Here is a 15,720-nt window from a genome sequence, read left to right as displayed (position 1 = left end):
TATTATAATAGCAAGAAGCGAAAATGCGCCGATTTCGGCGTTGATCCCAAATACGTGGGTTATATTGCGGCCGAGGCGGTTGAAATTCGATGCGGGCGAATGATACAGCCCCGTGTAATGTGCGACGTCACTCTACGTTATAGTACCCCAGGTGGTCGAAATAACCCGGACCCTTCCACTCCGACGCCCCTCGTAGTCTGAGTTGCTTTGAGAGGTTAAACTCTATAAGCAAAACAGCAGAATTCGGTGAATATATCGCCACCTGTCACTTATACTATTATTTACCGTGTAGTGCATTAACTGTCACCAGTTCTGCTGCTGGCATGCGCTGAGACTACGCTTCGCCTGAAGACCAAGTTGGCCCGATCTCTTTGTGCTTGCTATGCCTGAATACGCTGCAAGGTCTAGTACAGCGTCTCTGAGGATTCATTATAAACGCACCCCTACTATTGGTGGAGGTGCCCGATTAACGAGCGGCCGCGGGGATAAAACCCCCGACATCCCGAAGCCGAGGCGACCGCTCAAACACAAGGCCACGGCTGTGGTAGGCGTGCAGAAAACGTTTGATTGAGTGACGTCCGCACAGGAGAGTGGTACGAGGGCTGCAGAAAACGGATGAATGTCGATATTAGCGGCAACAAGAAGTTTGGCAGAATGGGTAGGTTCGTCGCGCAAGAGGTCTTCACACAGCGGAGAAAAAGCAATTTCCGCTCGGCCACAGTCAATAACGGCACAATGAGTCGAAAAGAAGTTGCATCCCAGGATGATGTCGTGTGAGCAGTGAGACAAAACAGTAATCTCGACGGTGTGCAAAACATCCTGAATGAGAACACAGGCCGTACACGCGGCTGAGGGATGAGTGCGGGGTGAGGAGGCGGTGCGGAGGTGTACAGCAGCGCCCATGCCGACGAGAGCGAGAACTGCGGCGCCATCCACGTGTGATTACATTAGTGGGACGACACGCAGAACTTGAGTTCAAAACAAGCGCAATTCTTTCCCCCGGAACGGCGACTGTTAGTTTCCCTCAAGGGTGGAGTTGGAACGTCGCAACATTGAAGAAGGGGAACAGTGACGGTGGGAAGGCCATTAGCGAGTGGAGTAAATTTTGAAATCTGCGGACACAAAGGGGGAGCAGGGCGGCCTTCTCGGCGAGGATGGTTCGGCATCGTACGTGTAGGAGCGCAGATAAGGTAGAGTGGGCGGAAGGCGCTGGCGGCAAAGCCGCGCGACATGGCCGGGCAGACCAGAGGTGTAGTAGATACGTCGATTGTCCCTAGTACGCCGAGGGTTTGTAGGATGTGGGCGGGCTCATGAGAATGGAGCATGAGACAGGGACTGAGATGGCGGTGGAGGACGGAAGGGAGGAACGGCCTGATAGGAATCGAGTGGCGGCTGAAGTCGAGGCCTGGCCACCGCTTGGGCATACGTTAGGGGTGCTGTCACAGGTGGGAGCACAGGGCTAGACGGCAGAACATCAGCGACGTGGTTCTCCACGACAAGGCGTAGTATGGTTGGGGCCAAAGACTGGGCGGAGTAAGGAGCACGGTGGGTGGTGTCTTGGTGGTGGTGGTAGTGGTTTTTATTAAAATAACAGTAAAAAGGAAGGAAAAGATTTTTGCTAGCCCCGGCATCTGCCATCGATACAGAAGACCTGATCTGGGGCAGCGGAAATAAAGGATAGCAGTCAGAATGGAAAAATTACATGACAGGGGCGAGGGGGCGGGAAGAGAGGATAGGGGGAGAAGTAATATATACAATTTATTTACACGATAAGAAATGTGTCCAGGTTGTGCGCGTGAATAGTTCCTTTCAGAGGAATTAAAACACACGCGCACATCACTGTATTGGCTACAACTGGAGTGGGGCGTGCAGTTAATAATCGTTCAAGGTACAACTCGCGGAGCGTTCGCTCACTGCGTGTAACTACCTGACGGAGAACAGACGGGACGTCAAGCCCGTGTGTTCGAGGAATGCACAGAGGCTCACCAATGTTCGCTCACGAGTGCGCGCACTGCCCTGCAGCCACAATAGCGTCTTGATGGAGTCTGGTAGTATTCCCTGCGCCCTTTAGGCGGCAAGCATATCGCGACGAGCATCGCCGAACGCGGCACAGTGAAGGAGCAGGCGTTCTAGCGTTGCCTCTGCACCGCATCCGTCACACACATCACTCCTAGAGATTCCGTGACGCTCCCGTCGTTCCCCAGGCCACACGCAGCCAGTGCGCGCGCGGAGAATCATTACAAGTTGTGACCGTGTTAGTGCGCGACAGCCAGTGATACTGTCGATGCGCTCACCTCCTGCGATGCGTGGGTCGGGTGCTGCTTTCGGAGACAGTCGTGGATGGCCGCACGCACGTCCTCCAGCGCAGGGAGCCGATCGCTGGCAGGTAGTTCGTGTGCAGCGGTCGCAAGGTCGCCAGCTTCTTCGTTGCCGGCGATACCTAACGGCCGCTCCACTACTGCGGGAAATTCTCTCGCGCATCGAGCGCCTCGCTCAGAGAGGATGTGCCGTGCGTGCACATTGGGTGCCCGGTCACTGCGGCGGGTGGGGTCATGAAAATGTAAAATGAGGGACAGCTGGCGGCTGGCCTCTTTTCAAAGGAAGGCTTTTATTTGGTGGAGAAGAGGTGAGTCCTTATGAGTAAGATCACCTAGGGCAGTGTGGAGAAGGCCACTTTGCAGACACTGGAGCGTCGCGTAGAAGCACGCTGCTTGTGGAGCTCGACGTAGCTCTGGCAAAGCTTATTGACCTGACTGACGGCGGTATAATTTTTCGTGAATAGCATCTGAAATGCGTCCTCAGCAATGCTTTTGAGGATGTGATGAATCTTGCTCGCTTCGGGAATGGCGGGGTTAACACGTTTACGGAGGCCGATGATTTCCTCTATGTAACTAGTGAGGGTCTCTTCGGTGTGTTGAGCACGATCACGTAACCGTTATTCTCCACGGAGCTTGCGCACTGCACGGGGGCCGAATACTTCTGCAAAACTCTCAAAATACGGGCCAAGTGGTTAGGTCGGCCTTATGGTTGCGATGCTAGAGGTTCGCGACATCCATAAAATACAATATTACATAAATCAGCTTGATGGAGTCACCGCACTTGTTGTAGTTCCTGACTCGCTAGTGCGAAGACCGCCAGTTGTCAAAATCTTGATCGGCTGTGCCTCTGAAGAGGGAAGGGTCACGCTGCCGGATGACGCCAGAACAAAAGACTGTGGTGAAAATGGCCCCCGGTGCTGAGGCAGTCCCCTCTGGCATGGTTGACGCACGGGAAAGAGTACGGCTCTGGAGTACCAGGTTGATAGGAGATGAACTCCGCAACTCCACCAATTACAGGGGTTGCTTTTATTATGTGTCTTCGGAGACGCTGTGTCAGATTTTGCAGCGTATTCAGGCATAGCCGGCACCAAGAGGGCGGGGCGATTTCGTCTTCAGGCGAAGCCTAGTGCCGGCGCTTGCCGGCAGCGGAATTGGTGACAGTTGTACACTACAGTGCAGGTAAGCAATATTTGTTCTTGCTATGGGTGTAGATGTAGCGACCGCGCCGTGCCGTAACCTTAAGGACGTATACTGTAAGCCCTGTGCGGTCAATCAATTCGTGGTTCCTTGTGAAGTATTCACACCACTTGGTTCCTCGGAGCAAAAGGCTACAAAGAGTTGCATCGACCGTGGCTTTGGCGCCTTTTCGTTTATTCTTGCACCGCTAATCTTCGAATCTGCCACTAACCACTTATCGCCGCCCCAGTTGGAGTCCCATTCAAGGCTAATAATCAAAAAGCAACAACAAAAATAAAGCGGAATGAGAAAGAGCCTGCCCCTGCGGAGCATTAAGAGGCTTATACAAATCAAAATATAATTAACAGAGCCCAAGTTGCCAAAAATTTATAATTTGTAGAAAAGGCCACCGCGGCGGCTGCGCTTTTATGGAGGCAAAGCGCTAAGGCGCCCGTGTGCTGTGCGATGTGAGTGCACGTTAGACATCCCCAGGTGTCGAAATTATTCCGGAGCCCTCCACTATTGCACCTATCTCTTCCTTTCTTTTTTCACTCCCACCTTTAGCACTTCCCTTACGGCGCGCTTCAGACGTCCAGCGATATATGAGACAGATACTGCGCCATTTCCTTTCCCTAAAAACCAATTATTAGAGAAGTCCGATTGGAGAATTAAAGTTGGGCTCGGTAACAGGTTGTCCTAAGGGCTCAACGAGCACAGAGGGATGATAATGCCTCGGAGAGCTTCTTTTTTTTAATGATGTAAGTTAAAAAGATTTCATAGAGGTGCCATAAAAATAAATAAATAAATAAATAAATAAATAAAATGAATTGTGCAAAATATACAAAATGATTGGTGACGAAAGGTACAGACAAGAGAAAATAGACGGAAAGAGAATTATTGGCGGTGACGGAGTGAAGATGGCGAAGAGTGCAGGTGGGAAGGTCTGGTAGAGGAGGTTGACAGATGAAATCTGTGAAGAATAAAAGAGCCGGAGAGAGAGCAGCGAGGAAGAAAGAAACGACAATTCGCATGTGTAACGTGTTGGTGTGCCTTTTCGGTAACGAGTTAGTTGGTGAAAAAAGTCCAGGCCAGGAAGAAAAGTAGTAGATTTATATACATAAATATAGGAAGAGAGCAAAAGGGCGTCATAAGGGATGGGAGGAAAGAAAAAGCGAAGGAAGTCTAGTGTAGGGGTAGGGTATAGTTTGTGTGAAATAACAAAAGTAAAGTTTAGTTTGGCTTGGTTTATGGGAAGTAACGTCCCAAAGCTACTCAGGCTACGAGAGACACCGTAGTGATGGAAAGGCTCCGGAAATTTCGACCGCCTGGGGCTCTTCAACGTGCACTGAAATTGTACATTACACGGGCGTCTAGAATTTCGCCTCCATCGGAATTCGACCGCCGCGGCCGGGATCGAACCCGCGTCTTTTGGGCCAGCCGTCCAGCGCCGTAACCACTATGCCACCGCGGCAGCAAATAAAATTAAAGTGTAGCGGTGAAGGTGTAGGTGTAAGTGTAAAGAATTAAACGTGAGAGATGAAACGTATTGTGTAGGTGCGTTGGGAGACTGCTACACGTCACCACACGATGGAAGGACACGGCAACGTCCACCCATAATTGGGCCAAATGTCTCCCCAGAGGAGGCGGTACGCCGTCGTGTATATGCATGTGGGAGGGTCATCCAACCATGATGGCCACAAGGCAGTGGTATTAGCAAATTTGGTGTGATGTGGTAAGCGATTGACTAAATTTTGTGTAATTGGACATGAGGATGATAAGTAGTGGGAAACATCAGCGTCAGGGTGGCCGCAGGGACACGCCGACGACGATGACAAACCAAAACGATGTATCATAGAAAGCGGCCATGTCCTTTGAGTAGTGTGGTGAGAGGCTTCTGCAGAGGAAACATGTTGGGAATGTTATGTACGGCAGCTATTCATGTAAATATTGCAGTGCCGTCGTTGTTGTCTGTCCACAAGTGTTGCCTTTGGATTATTGCTGTCGTGTGTAAAAGTTTACGAATAAATAATCGTGATAGTGTAGATGATCAGATGCGTGTGGCTCGGCTGGCGCGTGATGAGATGAGGTCTGTTAGTTCAATGCCGAGAACTACTCTCTGAGATCGAACGTGGTACAAGTGAATGGGTCTCATAGACATTAAGGATTGTAAAAGTATTTTTATCATAAAAATGCGGTGGTCTGTTATGGTCTAATTGTTTAGAGTTTTTAAAAGAGACAAGCACCCAGAGTAAAAATGTAGAGTTGTTGTGCCGGGCTATGTTAATTAATAATTGAGAGCCTCGTGGAAGGCGACCAGCTTAGCACCAACCGCAGCTGGACGCCAATTCTACTCGGAAGCGCAATACTGAGATCAAATGATTTTAAATGGTGAAAACTACGTAGGAAGCACCAACCGATGTTGTGGTGCAGGAGCCATTCGTGTATATGTGATATCTGGGGAAATGAGAATTGGATGTGTATGTCCGCTGCTTGTAATTGTGCGGGAGTGAATGCAACGGCATCGGCCGGGTTCTCGATCGTGCCATCGACAGGTACTGCCTCTTCGGAGGCGCGAAAAGTTTTTGATCCGAACAAAACATCCAATTTGCGTGTGAAGACCGCAAACTCCACGTTCAACCTGCTAAGATCGAACTGGAGAAGAGGCGCCCTCAAAAGCATTTGAAGCGCCCTGGTGCTCGTTGTGGAATATGCCCAGACCAACGCCAGAAGCGGGCCCGCTGCACGGAAACCAAACGAGTAGGTAAACCTGAGTGAGGGCGCTCGTTCCATCACACAGGGGACGCGTATGTGAGAGCCGGCAAGACTACATGGGTGTAAAGTGCCCTGAGCCGCTCGGGAGCCAGCGTGCCACTGAGCCTCAAGAAAGTGCCGAGGCGTGCAGAGAGCATCTCGGCACGCTCGTTTAGTAAATCCCGGTGGGCTATAAACAAGAGGGTGCCGTCAAAGACCACGCCAAGCACCCTGACAGAGGGCCTGTATTGAAGGCGTGCTCCATCGAGGAGAATGGCAGGAGGTGTGCGCCCCCCCCCCCCGCCTCCCCATAACAGGAGAGATAAGAAGGCACATCGTCTTCTCCCTGGTGATGGAAACCCTCGCCCGCTTCGCCCACGAGGCTACTCGGCCGAGCGCATCCTCCGCAAGAGCCGTCAGCTGGTCTCTGTTGGATCCATGAACAATGATGACGACGTCGTCTGCGTACGTCTAGAGCGATAGGCCCTCTGGCATCGGCAGCTCGAGCAAGCCACTCACCACTATATTCCAGAGGAGCGGTGACAGCGGAGATCTTTGCGGCCTCCCCAAAGTGCGACGCGCAACCGCGTCGCCCGCGTTAGAGCGGAACACCACCTCGCGGTCCGATAGAAAAGACCGGGGCAGCACGCGAAAGTTTCTCGGGCACTGAGCATTAGAGGTTGCTCAGTGCTGGAACTGAGCACTAGAGGGTGCCATACACTGTCGAAAACACCTTTGAAATCGATGAAAATTATTACGGCGTCGAGGCCATCCGCACGGAACCCTCTTAATTTAGAGACTAAAGCGTAAAATGCCTGTACGGCACATCGCTGTATGTAAAGTTGAATTGGTTGGAATGAAGTAAATTTTGTGGGCCATGAAGTGGTAGAGGCGAGCATAGAGAAGACGCTCCAGCACTTTGCCTAACACCGAGTTCATTACGATGGGGGGGGGGGGGGGGGGTATGATGTGTGGGCATACTGTGGTCTGCCTGGCTTATGAATGAAAATTTTCCTGCCCTTGCGTCAGGCCACGGGTAAGTGACCAAAACTCAATGCCACGGAGGATATTGTAGTGAAAAAATGTGGATTCATTCTGCAAAGTTCCGTGATCAGCCTTGGCGTGAGCCCATCCAGACCGGACGCTGTGCCCTGCTTTATGCAAGAGACCGCCCAGTCAATCTCGCCGTAATTAATGGACACGTCATCCGGACCACCCAGTGCCGGGTCTTGCGCTATTGATCTGATGTGTGTGTGTGGTGCGGAAGGTCAATGGACGTGTCATCTGTCGAAATGTGCGCTGACAAAAAAGTGTTGGCTGTGCAAAGTAAAGAAGTGGTGAGAGTGCAGTCAGGGAGCAATATGGATGATAGTTTGAGGGGTGCACGCTACCTACCGAAAGCAATATTGAATCGGCGGCCGTATACGCCGATTTTTATACAGTCATATGTCAATGATTGAGTGTCAATGTGTCGGGCCTCGTCAACGTGTAGTCGGAAGGTTCGAAGGATGGTGTAATAAATGTGTCCGTGATGTCCCATTAGATGGTCTGCAGCGTTGGCATCTCTTGCGTAGTGCGCACATCCATGATCGTCCGGTGGTGAGTTCATGTCACCATCAGGACGCAGGAATGTTTATTCTGTTTAGAGTCAGTCTACTGATGAGTGGCGTTTGCGTGATTTGTCTAAAATGTATTGGGATTTTGTAATAGTGTCAATTACGTCCGCCGAGCCCAAATGAACATCAGCCACCGCATCAAAGAAGGGGTCACGAGGTATGTCGTGTAGGAGACGTGTAGTGCCTCTGTGAGTTCGTGTGCGTTGTTTCAGATACTGTCCATGGGTATGGTGCGGAGATCATTTCGGGGGATGCTAGTGTTAAGTCGATCCAGCTATCTGTGTATGGGGTTGAATAGGTACGAGGGGATGCCGGGTATTTTAAAATTAAAAACCTTAGGACAGCGAAATTAAGGAATTATCTTACCCAAAAATTACAAATATGTGGTCCCCAGGCTGTGTGCTTTGCATTAAAATCGCCGCCAAGAATAACCCGCATGCCCTCTGTGAGGATGAATGCATGTCAAATATCGTCGAATGTTTGGGTCATGGGAGTGTGTGGGGGGTACATAGGCTGATATGAGTAGGTAAGACGCGGTGGCCGTGGAACAGATGACTGCTACAACTCGGGTGGAAAACGACAATAGGAAACATGTCGAATGTGTTTTGTCGGGCGAGGATTGCTAATCGGGGGTGCGAGGAGGCAGCGAACATGGACTATTCCGGTGGAATGCATGTTATGATGTCTGCGCATATGTAGGGGTCCGACATGAGTGCGAACTGGAAGTCCCCCTCTCTCATCCTGTCAATTAATACTGGTGCGGCGTTCCGGTAGTGATCGAGGTCGGCTTGAATTAACGAAAATGTTAGATTAGGCATCGTTATTGTTGATTATGTGGGCTGAAGCTGCAGGCAGTGCAAGCAGGAATGCTCCATGTTGAAAAGTTGTGTAGCGGAGAGTTCAGCAGAAATAATAATGGTAAATATTGAGAGAGGGAGAATCAGTGAATGCGAGGGGCGGTGAAAGAGATATACATGAGTTGGGTGGTGTACGAAAATAAGGCCACCAGAGGGAACCGAGAGCCGTGTCGCGCCCGTCGCTTAAGAAGCGAGGAAGAGGCAAAGGAGTTATGCATTTGTAGACGAGCGAAGGAGCCGTGTTTGGGCGGTTGGAAAAAAGAAAGGACGGTAAAAGTAGAGGCATTACAGAAAAAGTTGTGAACAAAGAGGTGAAGAAATGAAACAGGCACAGGGTACGTGCCTACCTGGCCTGCACGAAAAAGAGAAAGAAGTGATAAGAGATTGAAAGGATAGCTTTTAAATGTACAGTCCTCTAAATGCAATAGGAAGGGATGACACAGTGATAGTGACGAACGCCAGCGCCATAATCTGAGAGGCAGGCGCCGGACAGAGTGTGTATGGAGATGAAAGAGCACGGCCCTCCGCCCTTCGAAAAATACATGGCAGTGATCAATGAATTTCATAATCAGTACGGAGCCGCATCCTTGCTATCCTCTCGGCAAGGAAGGGGCACTCCTTCGCCCCAGCCCTATGAGCAGGCACCTCTCTTTCCGCACACCTATACACAGCACAAGCCAGCCAGCCAGCCTGCCTGCCTGCCTGCCTGCCTGCCTGCCTGCCTGCCTGCCTGCCTGCCTGCCTGCCTGCCTGCCTGCCTGCCTGCCTGCCTGCCTGCCTGCCTGCCTGCCTGCCAGCCTGCCAGCCTGCCAGCCAGCCAGCCTGTCAGCCAGCCTGCCAGCCAGCCTGCCAGCCAGTCTGTCAGCCTGCCAGCCTGCCTGCCTGCCTGCCTTAAACCAAATTTCATTTCATTTTCGTTCCTTTACGGGCCGGTTCGAGTGTCCACCGTGATATGTGCGACAGGCGTCCTTTCCTAATCACGTCAAGCAGCATGATCTAAGCAAAATAAATCAAATACCTGGTGTTATAGGTCGTTTAAGGTATATCCTTCCCACACGCATAAAACGTTTGCTTTATCATTCACTCTTTCAGTCACACTTGAACTATTGTCACTTAGTATGGGGAAACACAACATCCACTAATATAGAACACATCCACCTGTTACAGAAAAAGTATCTCCCACACACGTATAATGCTTCTTATACTGCTTCCACCTCAACTTTTTTTACTAACTCTGGTGTAATTCCAGCTCACAATCTCTATAGATATCGCTTAAGCTATGTATATAAACAAGAAATCCACAGGAATATCAACAATATACGTAACCTATCCCAATTACAAGACAGAACTCCAAGTTACCTTACAAGACACTTCGAGGATTGGTCAGTACCAATGTCACGTTCAAGTTACGGGAAACAGTGCCTTAAGTACACAATACCAACGCTTTTGAATTATTATAATTCTGCCCGTTTTAACCTCTTCACGGCAACCTACAAGGACCCCGTGCAGATGTATTTGGTTTCTATGTAATATTATCTAGCCTTGCTGTTGCTTTCGTTTGGATTTGTAGAAGTGAGTTCCGCTGTTGTTTTCTGTTCTTTTTGTTTTCTGTTGTTGTCGTTTACGAGTACTAAGTCTGTATCATATTAAATATGTATGTATATGTTTGCATATCAAGAATATGTTACGGGTTGCCGCCACTCTGCCAAACTAAGGGTTTGTGGACCCGTCAAGATTTCCAATGACAGCTTTTTTTCTACAACCCCCCATCTGTATTTGATGGCAAATAAAGATTTCATTTCATTTCAAATTGTCCAACGTGCCACGCGTCGAGGTGAACGGGCGATTGCGTTCGATGGACTCATTGGCAACGCTGCATGCAGCACGCTGCCGCGTCTCACATTTAAAGACGAAGCTTAAGCGTCCTCCACGTTTTCTTAAAACCAAATCCATTTTCCTTTTCTTATGGTGCGGCGTAATTTCTTTCCTTAATAATAATTGGTTTTGGGGGAAAGGAAATGGAGCAGCATCTGTCTCATATATCGTTGGACACCTGAACCGCGCCGTAAGGGAAGGGATAAAGGAGGGAGTGAAAGAAGAAAGTAAGAATAGGTACCGTAGTGGAGGGCTCCGGAATAATTTCGACCACCTGGGGATCTTTAACGTGCACTGACATCGCACAGCACATGGGCGCCTTAGCGTTTTTCCTCCATAAAAACGCAACCGCCGCGGTCGGGTTCGAGCCCGGGAACTCCGGATCAGTAGTCGAGCGCCCTAACCACTAAGCCACCGCGGCGGAGCTAATTTCTTTCCTTAAAACGAGTTTTCATTTCTATTTTCCTTCTCTTACGAGTGCGGTTCGGGCGTCGGTTTCCACGGCAGGCGAAGCATCGATCACACCTAGCGTTCCGTGAACGCATCAAAGTGCACCAGAACCCGCTTTCATGACCTGCGCATTCGATGCCGGCAGGTGCTTTCTCGTTTGATTGGAGGTCAAAGACAAAGGTCAAGCTCAAAGTAGAGATAGTTGGTGTAACAACCGCTAGTATCGCTGCTGTTGCTGACGACATGTGCCGAAACTGACTACCAAAACTGCTAATCTGAATAACATTATTTGCGGAGATTGGTTTTTGGTGGAAAGGAAATGGCGCAGTATCTGTCTCATATATCGTTGGACACCTGAACCGCGCCGTAAGGGAAGGGATAAAGGAGGGAGTGAAAGAAGAGAGGAACAAATAGGTCCGTAGTGGAGGGCTCCGGAATAATTTCGACCACCTGGGGATCTTTAACGTGCACTGACATCGCACAGCACACGGGCGCCTTAGCGTTTTTCCTCCATAAAAACGCCGCCGCCGCGGTCGGGTTCGAACCCGGGAGCTCCGGATCAGTAGTCGAGCGCCCTAACCACTTAGCCACCGCGGCGGGGCTTGCGGAGAGTAAAATGTAAAACTGGGGGTCTTGTGGTTTGCACCAATGACATATATGCACCTTCAGTAGAAGTGAATGGTGTCCAACGATATCTGAGACAAATATTATGTCATTTCCTTCCCCCAAAACCAATTACTATTATTATTATTATTATTAGTTCGTTTTAAATAAAGAAAGGCGAAAAACTGGCTCCATGGGTCCGTGGAGACCTTAATCGCGCTTTCATGTACGTGGCGCTGGTGTCAAACTGCACAAGCCTGCTTTGATTGCCTTCCGCACACTGGATGGCAGCGCGCCCTCCCTGCCACCCTGGGAGGTGGCATGCGGTTAATGGTTGATCGCGAGAGATTGATCACCAGATGAACGCTTCGGCCTAGCTATTGCTGCAGTGCTGCATGTCAGCTACAACACTGTCAGCGCTAATGCATTCAGGCCACATCTCTCTCTCAAAACGCCGCATGTCTAAAGCTCGAATGAGCTGTCCGCATATCAATGGAGCCAGTTATGCGATCTTCTTTTCCTCAAAGCCATCGTCGTCTAGAACATTTTAAATGCCAACGCCAATGAACACAGTGAACCCCGGCATCTTTCGCTTTGTATATCCTGGAATAGCTGAGCTAATCCACATGAGATAATTCTCTCTTTCTCTCTCCCTAGTCACTACTGCGCTTGCGCCAATAGTAGCACCGAGCCACCGGTGTTCCGCCGCTGCGCAGCGCCGCGATTTCCTCAAAATCCAACTTTCAATTTTCATTATTCTCTTTCTTCTTTCTCTCCCTCCTTTATCCCTTCCTTTACGACATGGTTCGGGCGTCCAACGAGATATGTGAGACGGTTACTGTTTTTCGCTAGAGTGCCTCAATGCCAGCGCCGCTGTTCCCGGGTGGAGACAACTTAAGCGACGCCGCCATATTGAATCACAACTGCCCTCTCCCATGTACCGCGAAATGCTCGACTGGTAGCCCAGTGTAGCTCTCGCTGCAAAAGGCCATTCAAGTTAAAGCACTTTTAAGCGCTCCGAGAGCATGAACGGCGCCGTTACAGACGCTAGCGCCGCTGATCCCGTGTGATTCAATATGGCGGCGCCGCTGAAGTTGTCTCCACCCCGGCGCTGGCATTGAGGTACGCTAAGGTTCGCGCCCTAGTCGCGCTATCTGTCATGACATCACACCGCGCGGATCGGCACGGCCGGCATTTGGTATGACGTCACACCGCGTTTCTCGTCGTTGCGCTCGCCTCCGCTCGCTTCGCGAGCTGCGTCGCATGCCTGATAACCAGTCGTAGGATTGAACAGGAGAGCTCGCGTGCACCACAATCCACAGTATAGCGGGCAGTATGGACGGCGACAATTCTTATTAGAATTAGGAGGCCTGGAATCTATATCGGAACGAGATGAAGAGGAAACGAATCGCCGAAGAAACAGCGGATAAGCGCGCCGAACGACTGGCTAATTGCCGTGAGTGCGCCTCCTCGAGACGGGCACGTTTAACGTCCGATATCTCGACCGCAAGCAACAGAGACAGCAGCCGGAGGAGAGACCTGAGTCCTGCTTCACTAAAGACGGCCCGTGATGAACGATGGAATGCGACCAAGAGACTTCAGCAGGCTCAACAAACCGATGAACAACATGACCTGGATTTGCAGTCAAGATGAATCAAGGCTAACCATGTTATGCCTTAGCTTTCGCTACGCATATCTTGGCATAGCCGAGCTAAGCCACTGCCAAATTTCTGAAAAGTTAACCTCATTGGCTGCATCCTATTTCCTTAATTAGCTGGGCGACTGCACAGCGCGAAGAGTTGCCAGTGTTCAGTAGTCTAGTTCGTTGCATTTCATGGAAACCTTATCGAAGTTGAGCTGTATGCATTCACCTTAGCTATGACTGCGTCCAAGAGAGGTAAGATGACAATTGTAAGCATCTATTACTCAATTCTTTAAATTCTCTTTCTGCTTCACTATACCGTGCACTTATTTCTGGCAGGCGTGGAGTGGATCAGCAGCGTTTACTTATTTCTGCTCTTCAATTTCAAATTGAGCTCCACTGCAGTATCGCCTTGGGGACAGCCGGGGGGGTTTTCATTCGCTCATGTGTCTTCGTTGTATTTTCATACGCACTTGTCCCGCTAAGCATATGAGTGCCGCCAATAAGTCCCCTCCTGTCAACTCAGCTCACCTGTACTGTAATCGTTTCTAACAGAAGTTTGGCCTTTAGCACTTATACTCTGCGCGATATTCTATGCGTGCTTGTCTTTGCAGCTTTTGCAGTAGGAGCGAACATTAAAGTGCCTGTGCACTTAAGCTGTCAGTTTTCGAACTATTTGCCCCGAACGGCAACATCAAAGTCACAGGGCATCCGCTTCCGCATCAAAGAGGCGTTGTATCTCACTTTATGATTTCATTTTGATTGCGTATTATTATATAAATACCTCATTTTTTCAGCTTCTTTCTACTATCGCCAGAGCGTCTATCTTCCTAACATGAACTGCTAGCCATCTGCATGCTGCATCTATATCCCTTGGCAGCATTTTTGCTCTTTCACAGCTGCATATCAAGTGATGGACGCATCAAGTTCTTCCTCATTCTTCTCCTGGTTTTCTATATTTGCCTTTCGTTTTGTGCCTCTTTCTTTGTCTTTGCTAACTTGGCGCTGAATACCGGGAATGATGCGTGGGGCTGTAAAAGTAATCGCATGTCCCCTTCATAAGCTTAGCGCTGCCACCAAACGCTCGGAATGTTGGAGATGGACGTGCGCGCCAATGCGGACAATCAGCAGACTACTGTCAACAATGCTAGTAAAAGCAATATTGATTACAATAGTAATATTTATTCGACTTCCACGATTACTTTAGAACCCACATGTATCGTACACGAAGGAGATACCTAAATAGTTCGATGTATATATTATTCGATATACATAAAACGGATAGAGATTAGCTTATCTTTACACTAGAAGCAAGAATACATTACATCCATGTTATAGACGCGCTACTTTCAGTGGCGTTCCGCTTACCGGCGTGCTGGCAGCGCACTTCTGACAAGACGTTTGCTTTGCCTAACTTATTTAGCACTGAAGCCGCAACGGACGTTGCTGCGGAGATAGCCACTTCCCATTATAAGATGTATAATTCGGACACGGGAGCACTATCAATAGAAAAAAAGTCACTCATAAAAATTCAGATAAACCTTGTTTCTGAGAAGCGAGCCCCAGCCGCTACACCTCTCAATTCAATGAAATTCATTTTATTGCAGCAAGGTTAGAATTCATTACAAAAATTACGCACAGAATGAGTCCCCATAGTCAGCGACTGTATCGGGACCTCCTATAAATGGCAAATCAAAATCAAAGCATAAGCCAGCAATGACAGATAGCGCAATAAATCATACATTCAGAAAAAAGCTGCAGGTAATTATATTGGCTGCAGCGCGTAAAAGTTGTTTGGCGTGAAAAATGAGTACACGACTACAAAGATCACCCTGAAGGACACCCCATGTTCACCTTCAGACGGTATCACAACGCTGCGCCGAAGCAGATTCCCAGGGTCACGCGTTCGACCAATCTCGGCGCGCGTAAAGTGATCCGAGAGCTAGTTAGGAGGCAGCCCTCCACTACGGCACATCTACCTTCCTTTCTTCATTCAGTCCCTCCTTTATCCCTTCCCTTACGGCGCGGTTCAGGTGTCCAATGATATATGAGACAGATACTGTGCCATTTGCTTTCCCCAGTAACCAAATATTATTATTAATATTAGCTAGTTAGGAGAAGCGCTACTTGCAGGGTCGCGGCACGCCGTTCGATATATCGAACTATTGGCGAAAATAAAGTTCGATATAAAGCGCGGCATTCATGTACGCTCACTCACTGTTTTAGACGGAATAATCTTTTGGCTCGATATAGCCAGTAATTCAAAATATCCGAGCTTAAAATGTTCGTGCTACACTATAATATTACTATAAAATAGTGGTGCTATACGTACAATAGTGGTTGAAGCAGAAATAGTAGTAGATTTTGTAGTGGTAGTGGTAGCAGTAACCGTAGCTGTAGTCGCAGTAGCAGTAATGGTAGTAGTAGCCGGA

General features: G+C 49.3%; 1 pseudogene; it reads right to left on the bottom strand.

Annotated features, from left to right (window-relative positions):
• Positions 1-6,283: 6,283 nt before the first annotated feature.
• LOC144129641 (uncharacterized) overlaps positions 6,284-15,720 on the bottom strand; it is a 71,257-nt pseudogene continuing 61,820 nt past the window's right edge.

The sequence above is a fragment of the Amblyomma americanum genome, chromosome 4, assembly GCF_052857255.1.
Source record: "Amblyomma americanum isolate KBUSLIRL-KWMA chromosome 4, ASM5285725v1, whole genome shotgun sequence".
NCBI classification, from domain to species: Eukaryota; Metazoa; Arthropoda; class Arachnida; order Ixodida; family Ixodidae; genus Amblyomma; species Amblyomma americanum.
This window is presented reverse-complemented; position numbering and strand designations above follow the sequence as displayed.